General features: G+C 42.8%; 1 non-coding gene across 1 annotated transcript; it reads left to right on the top strand.

Moving 5' to 3' along the window:
- The first annotated feature begins 12,322 nt into the window (after window positions 1–12,322).
- Window positions 12,323–12,429, top strand: LOC126012951 (U6 spliceosomal RNA). The gene has a single exon (XR_007497292.1). It is a non-coding gene; the product is annotated as a U6 spliceosomal RNA (small nuclear RNA).
- The last annotated feature ends 3,528 nt before the right edge of the window (window positions 12,430–15,957 follow it).

Here is a 15,957-nt window from a genome sequence, read left to right on the forward strand (position 1 = left end):
ATACATATAAGACAAACTCTACCACAGAGCTACATCCCCAACACTAGGAACAGAGTCTGGGTTTCTTTTTTTAATTTTATTTATTTGGTTTTTGGGCCACACTGGCGGCGCTTAGGGGTTACTCCTGGCTCTGGGCTCAGGAATCGCTCCTGGCAGGCTTGGAAGACCATATCGAATGCCAGGATGCTGGAAATTGAACCCAGGTCCTTCCTGAGTCAGCCACGTGCAAGGCAAGCAAGCACCCTATCGCTGTGCCATTTCTCCACCCTCTAGAAATAGTCTTGAAGTGGGCAGTTTCTTGTTTTTTTTTTTTTGTTGTTGTTGTTTTTGTTTGTTTGTTTTTGGGTCACACCTGGCAGTGCTCAGGGGGTTACTCTTGGCTCTATGCTCAGAAATCGCTTCTGGCAGGCTTGGGGACCATTATAGGATGCTAGGATTTAAATCACCGTCATTCTGCGTGCAAGGCAAATGCCTTACCTCCATGCTATCTCTCTGGCCTTGGCACAGTTTCTTTTATCAGGAACATGTATAGGGAGGGAAAGTATTCTAGCAGAGGCAGATGCTCATGAAAAGGCCCAGGAGGAGGCTGAAGTGTAGATTATATGCCAGTGGCCCTGAAACTGGGGAAGCTTAGTATGGATAGCACTAATGAAATCCCTTTCCTTATACCCAAATTCTGCATGTACTTTTTCATAAAAGCAATCCTTTCGCTTTTATGAAAAGCAATTTGTTCTTTTCCTTTGCTTTGGTAGTTCCATCCTGAATCATTCTGTGATATAGTGAGTGTGGAATATTAAAATACCAAACAATAGTTTTTTTGTTCCTGAGAGAGCAAGCAGAGAAAGTAAAATAAAATGAAGGAGGTGGGGCCAGAGTGACAGCATAGTACGTAGGGCATTTGTCTTGCCTGAGGCCAACCCAGGTTCAATCTCTGGCCTCCCTGAGTATAAACCCTAAATGCCACCCAATATGGCCTCAAAACAAAACAAAACAAAAAATAAAAAGAAAGAAAGAAGGAAGGAAGGAAGGAAGGAAGGAAGGAAGGAAGGAAGGAAGGAAGGAAGGAAGGAAGGAAGGAAGGAAGAAGGAACAAAACCCAAAGATAAGAAGGAGGGGTGACTTACTATACACACTTAGTATTTATTTTGTATATTTATTTGTTTATATTTTGTGTTTGTTTCGGGGTAACACCTGGCTCTGTGTTCAGGTCAAAGTTCGGAGCGCCATTTGTTGCATTAGTTAATTAAAGATGGGGCTGGATGGCAATGGATGGAGGCCTTTGTGCTTAGGCCCCAGCCACGTGGCTTCATCCCCCATGCAGCCGGTGAGTCCCAGGCCCAGGTGAAATCACTCTCACATGCAGGCATTAGGAAGCATCTTTATTCATGCCCTGACCACCACAGGTGTGTGGCCTATCTCATAACCTTTCAAGCATTCGGCCATTCTTAGCCCTGCATCTTATAATTCAGCCATCTTCCTCCGAGAGCCCAGCAGGGCCAAAAGGCAAAGACCCTTAATCCCCTGGCTTCCGGGTTTATCTACCTATTCCAAGACCCCTCCCAGGAATGGGCCGGGTCTTGCAGGTAAGGTCACACCTATTATCCGGTTCCCAAGACCCCTCCCAGAAATGGGTGGGTCTCAGATAGGTACCCTACAATGTAGGATCAGAGGCAGTGCCTGATTGAAATGGGATCAGCCATGTGTATGTCAGGCTTCTTACTCCTGTACGATTTTTCTGACTCTCATATTGTATTGTAAAATAAATATTTAATTAGCTGAAAACATGATTTAAAGGACTGAACTTGTGTTGTGCATATAGGAAGCCCAGGTTCATTCTGCTGAACATGATTTCCCAAGCATTTATAGATATGGCTAGAACCCCTTTTAAAATTTATTTGGCACTAATTATATTCTGATGGTATTTTTTTTTTTTTTTTTTTTTTTTGGTTTTTGGTCACACCCGACAGTGCTCAGGGTTACTCCTGGCTCTATGCTCAGAAATCGCTCCTGGCAGGCTCAGGGGAACATATGGGATGCTGGGATTTGAACCACCGACCTTCTGCATGAGAAGCAAATGCCTTACCTCCATGCTATCTCTCTGGCCCCTATTCTGATGATATTTTAAAGGTTTTTTTTTTTTTTTTTTTTTGGTTTTTTGGGCCACACCCGGCATTGCTCAGGGGTTACTCCTGGCTGTCTGCTCAGAAATAGCTCCTGGCAGGCACGGGGGACCATATGGGACACCGGGATTCGAACCAACCACCTTTGGTCCTGGATCGGCTGTTTGCAAGGCAAACGCCGCTGTGCTATCTCTCCGGGCCCTATTTTAAAGGTTTTTTTTTGTTTGTTTGTTTTGTTTTGTTTTGTTAATGTCACACCCGGTGACACTCAGGGACTATGTGTTTAGAAATCGCTTTTGGCTCAGGGGACCATATGGGATGCCAAAGATTGAATCCAGGTTCGTCCTGGGTCAGCCGCTTGCATGGCAAATGCTTTACCGCTTGCTCAGACCCCTATGATTTTATGGATAACTGGTTACTTAATTAATTTTTTAATGTTTTAGCCACTGTGATTTACAGTACTGGAAGTGGTAGTGTTTCAGGAGTAACACAATCCAGCACTGTTCCCTTCCCCAGAATGTCCACTTTCCTCTACCACTGCCCCAATGCCCTCTCCCCAATCCTAATCTCTATATACTGCATCTCTCTAGTAGTTTACCACTGAAGACAAATTCTTAGTTTCGGAACATTTATTCTCTCTCTTTTTTGTTTCTTTATTACCCACATATGAGATCATTCTGTTCCTTTAACTAATTTTACTCAATATGATACATCTAAAGATCCATTCATGTAGCAGAAAATTGTGTGATTACATCTTTTCTTATAGCAGAGTAATATTCCATTGTATATATGTACCATAATTTCTTTACCCAGTCATCTATTCTTGGTCACTTAAGTTGTTTCTAGATTTTGGTATTGTGAGTGAATAGTACTACAATGAACATAGACATGAAAATGTCTTTTCTGGGGCCTGGAGAGATAGCACAGTGGTGTTTGCCTTGCAAGCAGCCGATCCAGGACCAAAGGTGGTTGGTTCGAATCCCGGTGTCCAATATGGTCCCCTGTGCCTGCCAGGAGCTATTTCTGAGCAGACAGCCAGGAGTAACCCCTGAGCACTGCCGGGTGAGACCCCCCAAAAAAAAAAAAAAAAGTCTTTTCTGAATGGGTCTTTGGGGAGGAGGTAATTACCTAGAATTGGAATTGCAGGATCAATTTCAAATTCTATGAGAAATATTCATATTGTTTTCCAAAAAGTCTGAACCAGCCAACAGTCCCACCAACAGTTAATGAGTTCCTTTTCCTTCACTTCCTCACCTCACCAGCACTGGTTCTATTTTGATGTGTAAGTCTCACTGGTATAAGAGAATATCTCGTTGTTTAGATTTGTATTTTCTTAATGATAAGTTATGTAGAGCATTTTTTCTTTTTTAAAGTAAAATCAGGGGCTGGGAAGGTGGCGCTAGAAGTAAAGTGTCTGCCTTGCAAGCGCTAGCGTAGGATGAACCGCGGTTCGATCCCCCGGCGTCCCATATGGTCCCCCCAAGCCAGGAGCAATTTCTCAGCGCATAGCCAGGAGTAACCACTGAGTGTCAAACAGGTGTGGTCCAAAAACCAAAAAAAAAAAAATAATAATAATAATAAAGTAAAATCAGATTTTATTAAGAAATTCTGAGGAAGGAAGAGAGAGACAGAGAGAGAGAGAGACAGTGAATAATAGAGTGAGAATAATTAATTCAAGAGAGAGTACAGGCTTCTCCAAAGGTGAAGAGAGTTCTGGCATTCACCCCAGCATTAAAGTATGAATATGGTCCACCCCATGCACATGTCAACTGCATCTCTCCTCTTGAGGTATGTGCTTTCTTACTTTCATGCTGGATTGCTTACCAGGGCTTGCTCCACCTTTGGAGAAGCCTGCTTTCTCTTGAGCTTTCTATTTTCCCTTGCTTACCCTCTTCCTCTTCGTCCTCAGTATCTTTACATAAAGTCAGTTATAACTTCCAAAATAAGTGAAAGTACATATCCCAAGAGGAGAGATGCTGGTGACATTTGTTTGTACCCAGGCAATACAGAAGTGCTACAGTCATACAGGGACCCAGGATGCACAAGTAAGTACAATGTAGAACATTTTATGATATACACTTTGACTATCTGTACTTTTTTTTGAAGAACTTTCTGTTCATGTGTTGTCTCAGACAGACTATTTTTTGATGCAGTTGTTTGTTTTCCTTATAAAGTTCTACCTGTACTTTATAAATCATAGACTTTAAGCCTCTAGCCAATAGTCTCTTCTGGTCATTGTTTCTTTTGCAGTGAAGAAGCTTCTTGGTTTTATATAGTAGTTATCTGTTTATCTCTGCTTCCATTTGTTTGACCAATGATGTTGGTTAACTGAAACTATCTGTAGCTTCAACACCAGGAAGTGTTCTACCTATGTTTTCTCAGTATTTATGTCTCAGAATTTCTCAGAATTTATGTCTGATGTTGAGGTTTTTTTTTTGTTTGTTTTTTGTTTTGGTTTTTGGGTCACACCTGGCAGAGCTCAAGGGTTACTCCTGGCTCTGTGCTCAGAAATCGCCCCTGGCAGGCACAGGGGACCATATGGGATGCTGGGATTTGAACCACTGACCTTCTGCATGAAAGGCAAATGCCTTACCTCCATGCTATATCTCCGACCCCCGATGATGTTGAGGTTTTTAATCAATTTTGATTTGACGCTTGTGCATAGTTAGAAAGGGATCTGCCTTCATTACGTGTGTGTGTGTGTGTGTGTGTGTGTGTGCATGTTATCCCAGTGCCATTTGTTGAAGAGGCTTTTCTTGCTCCATTCCATACTTTTAGCCATATTTAAACATTTTTTTTTTCTTGGTTTGTTTTTGGATTACACTCAGCAGTACTCGGGGTTTACTCCTGGTTCTGCACTCAGGAATCACTTCTGGTGGGCTCAGGAGACAATATAGGATGCCAGGGATTGAAATTGGGTTGGTTGTGTGCAAAGCAAACATCCTACCTGTTGTGCTATCTTTCAGGCCCCTTTAAGGCAACTTTAACAAATTATATTATGTCACATAGATGCTCCGTAGTAAAATCAGGATTTACACTCTAGCACTTTTCTCCAGAATTTGTGTTCTTGGGGTGGGTGGATGAGATGGTAACATGGTTAAGTCACTTGACTTGCATCCAGCAGACCAAATTCAAGTTTTAGAGTATGCATATTATTTGCTAAACCTTGCTAGAGGTCACTCATGAACAAAGAGAGTTAAGAATAGCCACTGGGGGGCCCAGAGAGATAGCACAGCGGCGTTTGTCTTGCAAGCAGCCGATCCAGGACCAAAGGTGGTTGGTTTGAATCCCGGTGTCCCATATGGTCCCCCATGCCTGCCAGGAGCTATTTCTGAGCAGATAGCCAGGAGTAACCCCTGAGCGCCGCCGGGTATGGCCCAAAAATCAAAAACAAACAAACAACAATAACAAAAAAAAAACAACAAGACAAAACAACAAAAAAAGAATAGCCACTGGGGGCTGGAGCAGTAGTGCAGCGGTAGGGCACTTGCCTTGCATGTGGCTGATCCAGAACAGACCTGTGTGATATCCCTGTGTCCCATATGATCCCCCAAGCCAGGAGCGATTTCTGCGTGTAGAGCCAGGAGTAACCCATGAGTGTCCCCGGGTGTGACTCAAAAAACAAAACAAACAAACAAAGAATAGCCTCTAAGCACTGCAGGGTATGGCTTCCAAATCCTAAATAAATAATAAAAAAAAAATAACTTGTGCTCTTACCATTAAACTACTCTACCTTAAACTTAGCTTTTACCTTTGTTATACAAAGTCACAACCTGGGTTAGTTGTCAGGAAATGCAAATGAACTCATTTACAGGAGTAATTACATTGAATTTATTTTTGTTTTGGGGCCACACCTGGCGGTGCTGGGACCTACTCCCAGCTCTGTGCTCTGGGATTGCTTACAATGGGGCAATTGTGGGGCAGGATAGAATCTGGGACTTCTGCATGCGAAGCATGTGCACTAGCCAGTTGAGTTATTTCTCTGGCCAAGGAAATAATTTGAAATGCAGGTGGATGTGCTCACAGACAGAATTATTCAAATCTGCTGATGAATTTGACAGTAAAGATTCCAATTGACTGACTCAGACAATTGGGTTCTTTGGTGGATGTTTTCTGTAAATGAAACTGGCTCATACTGTAGTTCCAAGATTTGGGTAAAAACATAGCTAAAACAGGTCTCTAATGAAGACTGCTGGAAAATTCCATCTTGGAACTGATTTTTAACTTGGAACAATCTTAGTGATTAAATTTAAATGTTGAAAAAGAAAAAAGAAAAAAAAAAGGGTTGTGGGGCCAGAGAGATAGCACAGGGGTTAAGTAAGGCACTTGCCTTGCAAATAGTTAATTTGGATTTGTTACTCTGGCACCATATATGGTCCCCTAATCCTGACAAGGAGTGATCCCTGAACACAGGGTCAGGATAAGCCCTGAGCACCAGTAACTGTGACCTCTAAAACTAGCCCCCCCCAAAAAAAAAAAAAAACTCTTTTGTGCTTGAAAAAAAATTCCCCTGGATTTTGGGGGGAAATATAGCTATATTCAATAATTGTTCCTGATAGGAATCTGGAGACCAAGCATGGTGCCAGGAATAGATCAAGACTGCAAGGGGAGGAAGGGCACACTGTCCCTTGTGTCATTTCTCTGGCTGAGTGACCACACTTTAAAGTTTTTAATTTATATTAAAACAACAGGGATATACCTGGTAATACTCAGAGTTTACGTCTAGCTCTACACTCATGAATTTTTCCTGGTGGTGCTTGGATGGGATGATAGGAATAGGTTGATCATGTAGAAGGCAAGAGCCATACCTACTGTACTCTAGCCCCCAAATTATTTATGGATATTAAAGATATGACTTAATGAACACAGAATAAAGCACTTGCCCTGCTAGTGTGAGGTTATGGGTTTAGTCCCCAGTATTTCCTATGGTTCCCAGAGCCTCCAAGGTGTAATTTCTGAGTCCAGAGCCAAGAATAGCCTCTGAGCACCTTCAGGTGGGCCCAACTCCCCCCCCCCACTCTTTAGGGGATCAAAGAGCAACAACAATCTTGCAGTTTTCTGGTGAACGGCATTCATAAACATCATGTCTTGTGCATTTACAGTACAGGAGGCTTCCAAAAAGGTGAGGTGAAGGGGCTTGCCTATTGGTATGCAATGGTAGAATTGCAGCAAGAAGCAAAAATCTCAAAAAAAAAAAAAAAAAAAAAAGGGGCCGGGTGGTGGCGCTGGAGGTAAGGTGCCTGCCTTGCCTGCGCTAGCTTAGGACGGACCGCGGTTCGATCCCCCGGCGTCCCATATGGTCCCCCAAGAAGCCAGGAGCAACTTCTGAGCGCATAGCCAGGAGTAACCCCTGAGCGTCACAGGGTATGGCCCAAAAACCAAAAAAAAAAAAAAGAAGCAAAAATATCTTTTTTCTTTTCTTCTTCTCTTCTTCTTCTTTTTCTTTTCTTCTTCTTCTTTTCCTTGTCCTCCTCTCTTCCTCTTCTCCTCCATCTCCTCCTCTTCTTCTCTTCCTCCTCTTCTCCTCTACCTCTTTTTCTCCTCCTCCTCCTCCTCCTCCTCCTCCTCCTCCTCCTTCTTCTTCTTCTTCTTCTTCTTCTTCTTCTTCTTCTTCTTCTTCTTCTTCTTCTTCTTCTTCTTCTTCTTCTTTTCCTTGTCTTCCTCTCTTCCTCTTCTCCTCCTCCATCTCCTCCTCTTCTTCTTCTCTTCCTCCTCTTCTCCTCTTCCTCTTCTCCTCCTCTACCTCCTTTTCTCCTACTCCTCCTCCTTCTTCCACAACCAGCAATGCTCAGGGGTTACTCCTGGCTCTGCCCTCAGAAACTCAGCTTACTAAAAGGCCTTCTGTCTTGCAAAGTCTCCCTATCCTCATCCATCAGTTAAAAAAATAAAAAAATCAGTCCCTTCAGAACCTTATGTGGCTAACTATTTTAAAAATAAAAAGATAAATGCCCTATCTGCTGTGCTATATTGCTCCAGCCCCTTTATAAAAAGTTTTAAAAGGATGAGGCTGGAGTGATAGCACAGCAAGAGGGCATTTGCCTTGCATGTGGCTAACCCAGGACAGACCAAGGTTTGATTCCTGGCATCCCATATGGTCCTCTGAGCCTGTCAGGAGCAATTTCTGAGCACAGAGCCAGGAGTAAACCCTGAGCACTTCTGGGTGTGGCCCAAAACCCCCCAAAAAATCTTTTAAAAGGAATAATTATGAGTTCCAAAGCTATAAAGATATTCAGGACTGATTTTTGGGTATACAATGTTCCAATGCCAATCTCTTCAGTATCTAATATCCTCCCCAATGTCCCCAGTTTTCCTCTCCCCTCCCACAGACTATCTCTGTGGCCGGAATTTTCCCCTAACATATCACTCATATCCCCATCCCAGTGACAAGTTTCCTACTGAAGATCAGTTCTCTGAAGTAGAATTTTCTGACTGATATTTCAGTATTCTATTACTCCAACTTATTCCTTCCTTCTGCCATCACTCATTTAATAGTTTATTCAGCAAACACACCTACAGAAGGGTTATAAAGTAAATTTGACCTACTTTTCTGGAGCTATACAGAAACAGAAAGGGACATTTTTCAACTGTTATGAGTGCTGGGAAAAGAGCCAAGGACTGTGGGATGAGTGAAGCTGGGGCTGTTACTTCTAGGAGGTCAGAAAAGATTTCCAGAGGGGGTATTATTGGTCTGGAGGAGTTGCCTTGGTGCTTGTATTGGGAGTGGGGGTGGTTGTTGAGTGGAGAACAGAGGAGAAAGATTTAGGTGGAAGGCCTGGCAAGGATAAAGACCCCAAGACTATGGTACTTAAGGGTACATTAGGGTGGGCCCCAGAATTGGCTCAGTGATGATGCTCCAACCTTGTAGGCATTTGGCTGAGAGTTTGATTATGCTGAGTGCAGTTCTGGTAGCACGTTTGGAATCTCTGGTGCTGCCACCAAGTTGTGTTGGTATTGGAACTGAAATGTGCAACCCTCAGCAAACACTGCAACTTGTTACTGAATGCCTTAACCAAGTGTGTCACCGTTACCCTGGTTATTACAGCAGCAGAAGTAGCAACAACGACAGAATTCCTTAGGGAGGCAGATTCACAGACAAAACCCCAGTATAGACCTTGTGTATACAAATTTCTCTAGCAAGAGTGTTGAGTTTTGACTGCACTTGTCAAATACCACTGTCCAGGGGTTCAGAGATAGTACAAGGGATATAAGGTTCTTTTTCCTGGAGCTACATATGATCCACTAGGCTCTGCCAAGAGTGACCCTGAGCAAAGAGTCCCAAGTAGCCTTAGAGCATGACCTGGTGTTATCCAAAAATCACACCTCCAAAAAACAAATTCCAATAACTCCTCCCAAACCAACGTACCTCTGCTCAGGTCACTATCAGTTCAAGAAGCATCTGTAACTGAGGCAATGAAAAGAAAAATATTTAATGAAGTTACTTACAAGGATACTTTCATTAGATACATACAAATAAAGGCAGTGATTGTGCCCTCTTCAGAATCTGAAGCCATGTCTGAAACTCATAAACAGTGTTAGCTCTGGAATGAAGGAGCGTCAGGGCTTTCCTTTACCCCTGTGCTCTTGTGTTCCAGGTTTGTTAACTCAATGAAGTAGTGTCTGTCTTTGGGAATCTTCCAGATTGCATTTCTTAGTGTTGAAAGCAATGTTGAAAGCCCAACCACAGTCAACAACTGTGATGTGTTGGGGATTGCTGAGAAATAAGATAAAGTTCTTGTATTCCTACTGCCATGTGTCTTATTACTAGTATTGCTCCTATTCCAACAGTGTACAAAAGGATCTAAAATAGCTCTGTGGTAAGGCAGAGTGGCTTAGTAGAGAGGGCTCAGGGTCTAACCTCAGAAAAATGGGCTTGGGCTATGACTTTGCTGGGCTCGGTGTATAATTCCAAGTACCATTTTTTCTCTTTATCATTGTACATTTATAAAAAGGGAGTGAGGATGACATCTGATCACCAGGGAAACCAGAAGAATCTGCCACAATAATCTAAGTGAAGTAGCCTTGCAGATGGCAGGGGAGGATTCATGATTGCTTTTGAAGGGGAGAGTCACAGAATAGTTTTGCTGAGAGGCCCTACTTGTGCAGAGGTCCTGATTCCTCATCCCTTTGCTCACAAACCACTTGGAAAGCAGCTTTTTTTTTTTTTTTTTTTTTTTTTTTTGCCACTCTCAGCAGAGCTCAGGGCTTACTACTGGTTCTGCCTTCAGGGATCACTTCTGATAGAGACTGAGAACCATAGGGGATGCTGGAATTCTAATCCACCTGGCCACTGTAAGGCCAGTGCCTTAGCCATTGTACTACTGTCTGGCTCCTGGAAAGCAGCTTCTGCTTTGTTTTGTCTTCTGTTTTTGCATCCATGGGACCAAACCAAGGCTGTCTTGTATATAAGACAAGTGTCTTAACCCACTGTACTATCTCTTGGCCCCCGGGAAAGCAGCTTTTAACATGGTCTAGTGTGAATATTCAGCAACTTAGAAAGCAGAGTAATACTCTTACCCTAGTTACCCCCTCAACTTAGAGGAAATGTGTTCTGCTTCAAAAAGAAAGAACACTTTTGTGGAGACATTATTATTATTTTTTGGTTTGTTTGAAAAACTTTTGCCTATTTATTCCAAGTGTTTCCTCAGAGATCTGGCAGAAAAGAAAACAACTACAGCCACAAACCCATAATATTGAAATGCTGGTTTTCAATTTCTGTAGCTAAAAAAGGACTCGTGCTGGTTAAAACCACAGAGACAGTTGCAGACTCTGGAATGAAATGATGATGGTTTACATGGAGATGAATGACACTGTTAATTGCTGGGTGCAGATGTCCAATCTGTGGATTCTCTAATTACCCTTGTTGCCTAGCAACACCACCAAAAGCCTGCCCACTGGCCAAACTGGGCAGCAGTCGAGCACATTCACCCAGCTTGCAGCCCAGTCTCCTAGATGCTCAGACCACATCAAAGTTCAGTGACTTGTCCTCCTAGCACCCATGAATAGGTGGGTCGAAGCTGTTAAATGCAAAAGAAAACAAAACCAACATTCAGATATTTAAAATATGCTTGGTTGAATGCAGCCAAAAAGCCATTAAATGATACTATAACCAAAAGTTTCTTCTGAGGAGGCCTTGTCCCCAGGAGGGTGGCTTACAAGAAGGGAATGGAGCCTGATTTAGTCCTTCAGGTCTAACCTTGCAGTTAACATCTGAAGCAGGGAGTTCTTGTGGGATTGAGCCCTATGTGGAGCAATCCTACATATCGAGTGCCAGAAGTGTCATTTGGAATAGAGAAGGTTTTTCTTTAATTCCTTAAAGTTCATTCTATAAAATTATTTTACTGATTTAATAAATCAGAATCTCTTTCTGTCCCTTGCAGGTCAAGAACCTAACACCTGGTTCTGTGCTTTCTTTAAGCTTATTCCCAAATGTGGAATAAGAGATGAGTTTGACTTGCATGAGGAAGATCCCAGATAAAGTTTAGAAGAGTTTCTTTTTTTCTTTTTTTGGTTTTTGGGCCACACCCAGCGTTGCTCAGGGGTTACTCCTGGCTGTCTGCTCAGAAATAGCTCCTGGCAGGCACGGGGACTATATGGGACACCGGGATTCGAACCAACCACCTTTGGTCCTGGATTGGCTGCTTGCAAGGCAAATGCCGCTGTGCTATCTCTCCAGGCCCTAGAAGAGTTTCTTGACTATTCAGATTTCTTAGGGTTCCTGGCCTGCAAAGGACAGAAAGAGTACCTTCAATATTTCTGACTGACTGACTATAAACTGGAGGTCCTAGGGCTGGGGACATAGCTCAGAAATCAGAGGCTTGCATGAGTGAGGACTTGATTTCAATCTCCAACACTGCACAGGATCCTCAAGTACTACCAGGTGTGGTCCTGGTGGGCCCAGGTATCACCAGGGTAACATTGGTGCCTAGCATGCTGGGCCTGAGTAGCTCTGCATTGCCAGGTCTAAGTGTAGTATCTGCCCAAATGATTGTCACTAGTAATGATTGTCACTAGTAATATCCCCCAGATTCCCTGAGTACTGCTGCAGAGACTCCTCAGATTGTTGGTGTGTGTGTGTGTGTGTGTGTGTGTGTGTGTGTGTACCCCATAATCCTCTCTACAGGTTCAATTATATGTAAAAATGACTCACAGAACCAAGGAAAGGCTTTACTTACTATTGCCAGTTCATTAAAAAGATACTACTCGTGCTCGCTTCGGCAGCACATATACTAAAATTGGAACGATACAGAGAAGATTGGCATGGCCCCTGCGCAAGGATGACACGCAAATTCGTGAAGCGTTCCATATTTAAAAAAAAAAAAAAAAAGATACTACTCAGGACAACTAAATATAAGAGATGTATATGATAAGGAAAATGAGAAGAAATTGCTCTCTTTTTTAGCCTGTAATGTAGAGGCATTCTAACCATCTATTCCAGTTGGCATTACAGGAACATTCATAGTATGGAAAGCCAGTTTTTTTGATCCTTGAGTATGCATGTGTGTTAGGTCAAAAGTGGACTTATTCCTGAATTTGTGTGTTCTTGAGAATTATATGAAAGGTTTTCATATATAACTTAAGATTAAGAAGTTTAAGCTTATTAAACAGTTTAAGTAGATGAGTCCTCCTGGTCTCTCTTCAATATCCAGGCCTCTCCTTTTACCCATCTATGACATTAGACCCTGTTCCTGGATGCCTTGTCCTGCCCTGTTCCCTGGTCCTGCCCCTCACTGTTTGCTCACCACCAGTGTATGATGCTCTGATCTTGCCCCCTACACTTTTCTCTATCCAGTGATGCATTCCTGGTCTGGAATCTGCATCTAGAACCCTGTCACCTTGCTTGGATTTGCTGTTCTGTACTCTCATGCTATGCTTCTGTTGGACTGTAACACAGAGTCTCTCTATCCTCTGTCTTTCCTTAGACAAACTACAGCCATGTTCATGTAGATGTTGCTGCTCTGCCTTTCATCAGGGCATTAAGGGCAAAAGGAGAGAGAGAGTGTTGTCTGACTGATGGGGAACTTAGTTTTTTATATTTGGCCACACATGGCAGTGCATAGGGTTTACTTCTGGCTCTGCTCAGCGACCATTCTAGTAGGGTTGGAGCACTATATGGGTTGTCAGGGATTAAACATGGATTGCATGTATGCTAGGCAAACACCCTTTCTGGCCCCCAGGGGTTTCTTTTTAACTCCTGCTATTTTCTACCCCCCAGCCATCCTATTATCTATTTTGATTGTTTACCTTTTTGCAGGTGAGATTTAAACTAACTAATTAGTTTACTGGTGCCATTCCCTTCCACTTCCTTTGTGTAATGTATATCTATATAATTTGATTTGATTTTGGGAGAGTTGGGAAGGGCTTGGGCTTCCATTTCAGGAACAGTGTGGGTCTTTAGAGGTGAAATGGTTGGAAACCGAAGCTTTATTTACTATAGCTGATTTCCAAAGCCCTTGGAGTCTATAGGCCATACCCATGCAAGGACAAAATCAGTACCATGACCTTGGATCAAACTTGCTTTGTAAAGCCCTAGGGAGAGGTACCTCAGGCCTAGTAGCAGATTTCTGGCCCCTTGACACAAAGAACTATTGAAGGACTGTCTGAAACACAGCAATCCTATGGAAGCACATTGGAATCTTGGATAAGTTTCAGACTGAAATCAGTCTAAACCAACCAGCTTCATAATATAGTTTTGTGTACTTGCTCAGATTTCTAGAAGTAGGGTGGTTCTGTGAAAAGGCAGATAATTATCTGTTATATTCTGTAGATACATAATTATCCAGTTGCCTTCCCAAAAGGTTGCAGCATGTTATGCCCCATAAGTCACATGGATTTCCTCATAACCTAAGGTGCCCATCTGATCAGTAATGTTTCCTGGGTGGTGGTTGTACTCAGAAATTGAGGTGTAGCCTCAATTTCCAGTAGTATAACAGGAAATCTGATGGGAAAGTTACATAATAATCTATCTACCTCAGTGAACTGAACCAGTAACACAGAAGGCAGGACTATCACCAACCACAGCCCAGTAAATCCTTAGACACAGACTAGTAATACCATGGAGAGAGATAACAATCATTTAAATTGACCATTGTTTATCTAAGATTTGATAATTCCAGTTGTCTTTGTGTTGTAACAAGTGATATGAAATAAATCTGCTTATGCCTGCATGGGGGCAAGTATGGGTGGTGGGTGTGGATGACTGGGGATACAGGTGGTAGGACTGGTGCTGGCACATTTAATACCTGAAATGACTGTATTATGAACAACTTGGTAAATGACAGGGCTATAATAAAAATTTGAAAGAAAAAAGTAAAGTGAAGTGTGGGGGCCGGGGAGACAGGGAACATCAGGCCCAAATCAGCACTTGTGAGCACCAAGCACACCCAACATTTGAGGGGAGAGAAACTAGAGAGCCCTTGTTCTCAAGGAGCAGGGCACATAGCCAGGTGCCAGGGGCAGTTAGAGTGGTCAGAGAACAGAAAACAACCAACACTCCAATCATGCCGGCACCACCTCTTTTTCTAGAGTCTCATGTAGCTGGAACACAGGGCAGATCTCTTGATGGCTCAGGCCCAGGAGGAAGCAGGCACTTGAGTATCAGCTAAACGGCAGGGGACAGAGGTCTTGGCAGCATAGGAAATATCTCACTGAAATCATGGCAATTGTGGGCCTAATGTTGTACAATCTCTGGAGATTTTGAAATCTGGAGAAAGGAAAATTTGGGGGAAATGTAATGTTTCTTCCTAACTCCTTTTCTAGCTATAAAATTGTGATGCCAGCAACACAGAATTTTATTTCCTCTTGAAATGATCATATGCATTACTTAACTTTACAATAGATATTGTTAATATTTATTATTCTTTCTTTTTTGGTTTTGTTTTTGGGTCACACCTGGTGACACTCAGGGGTTACTCCTGGCTGTGCACTCAGAAATCGCGCCTGGCTTAGGGGACCATATGGGATGCCAGGGGATCCAACCGCGGTCCGTCCTAGGTCAGTCGAGTGCAAGGCAAACACCTTACCGCTGTGCCACCACTTTGGCCCCAATATTTGTCACCCTAATGTTGTTGTTTTGGGGCCATACTTTGCTCAGGAGTTACTCCCAATTCACTGCTTGGAAGTGACTCTGGCTCTATGCTTGGCAGGGGGGGTCACTCCTCAAGAAGTTTTTGTTCATTTCATTTCCCCAATTTTTTATGGTTCTCAGGGATTACTTCTGGCTCTGAGCTCAGGAATCACTCCTAGCTGGGCACAGGGGATCATGTGGAATGCTGGGGATCGAATCCAGGTTGACTGTATGCTAGGCAGGTGCCCTCTCCACTGTCCTATTGCTCTAGCCTCCCTTTTCCTCAGTTTCTGATGGGTCAGTTTTTTTGTGTGTGTTAAGCACTACCAGTCAGTGCCTTATATACCTTGAATTTTACCTCTTACTAAATGGTTGTTGGGTAAATAATTTCTTCCATTCCATGGGCAGTCTTTATATCCTCCTGATCATCATGTCCTTTGAGGTGTAGAAGCTTCATAGTTGAATATAGTCTCATTTGTTTATCTTTGCTTCCACTCGCTTAATCAGTGGTGGTTCATCCTTGAAGATGCCTTTTAGATTCAATGTCAAATAGAGTTCTGCCTACATTTTCTTCTAAGTACTCCAGTGATAAGGTATGAATTTGAAGAATATAGGGGTAACAAGTCATTGACTTCCTTTTAGTAGTTCACATTAAAACCTTGGAAACCAATGGTTGTGCCAGAGAGCCCAGGAAAAAGCCATGGCTGGCAGACTCTAGGGTCAACTAGCTTGTTTCTACCTTCATATTCCTTTCAGGTAGAGTGAGATACCTGG

The sequence above is a fragment of the Suncus etruscus genome, chromosome 6 (assembly GCF_024139225.1).
Source record: "Suncus etruscus isolate mSunEtr1 chromosome 6, mSunEtr1.pri.cur, whole genome shotgun sequence".
NCBI lineage: Eukaryota > Metazoa > Chordata > Mammalia > Eulipotyphla > Soricidae > Suncus > Suncus etruscus.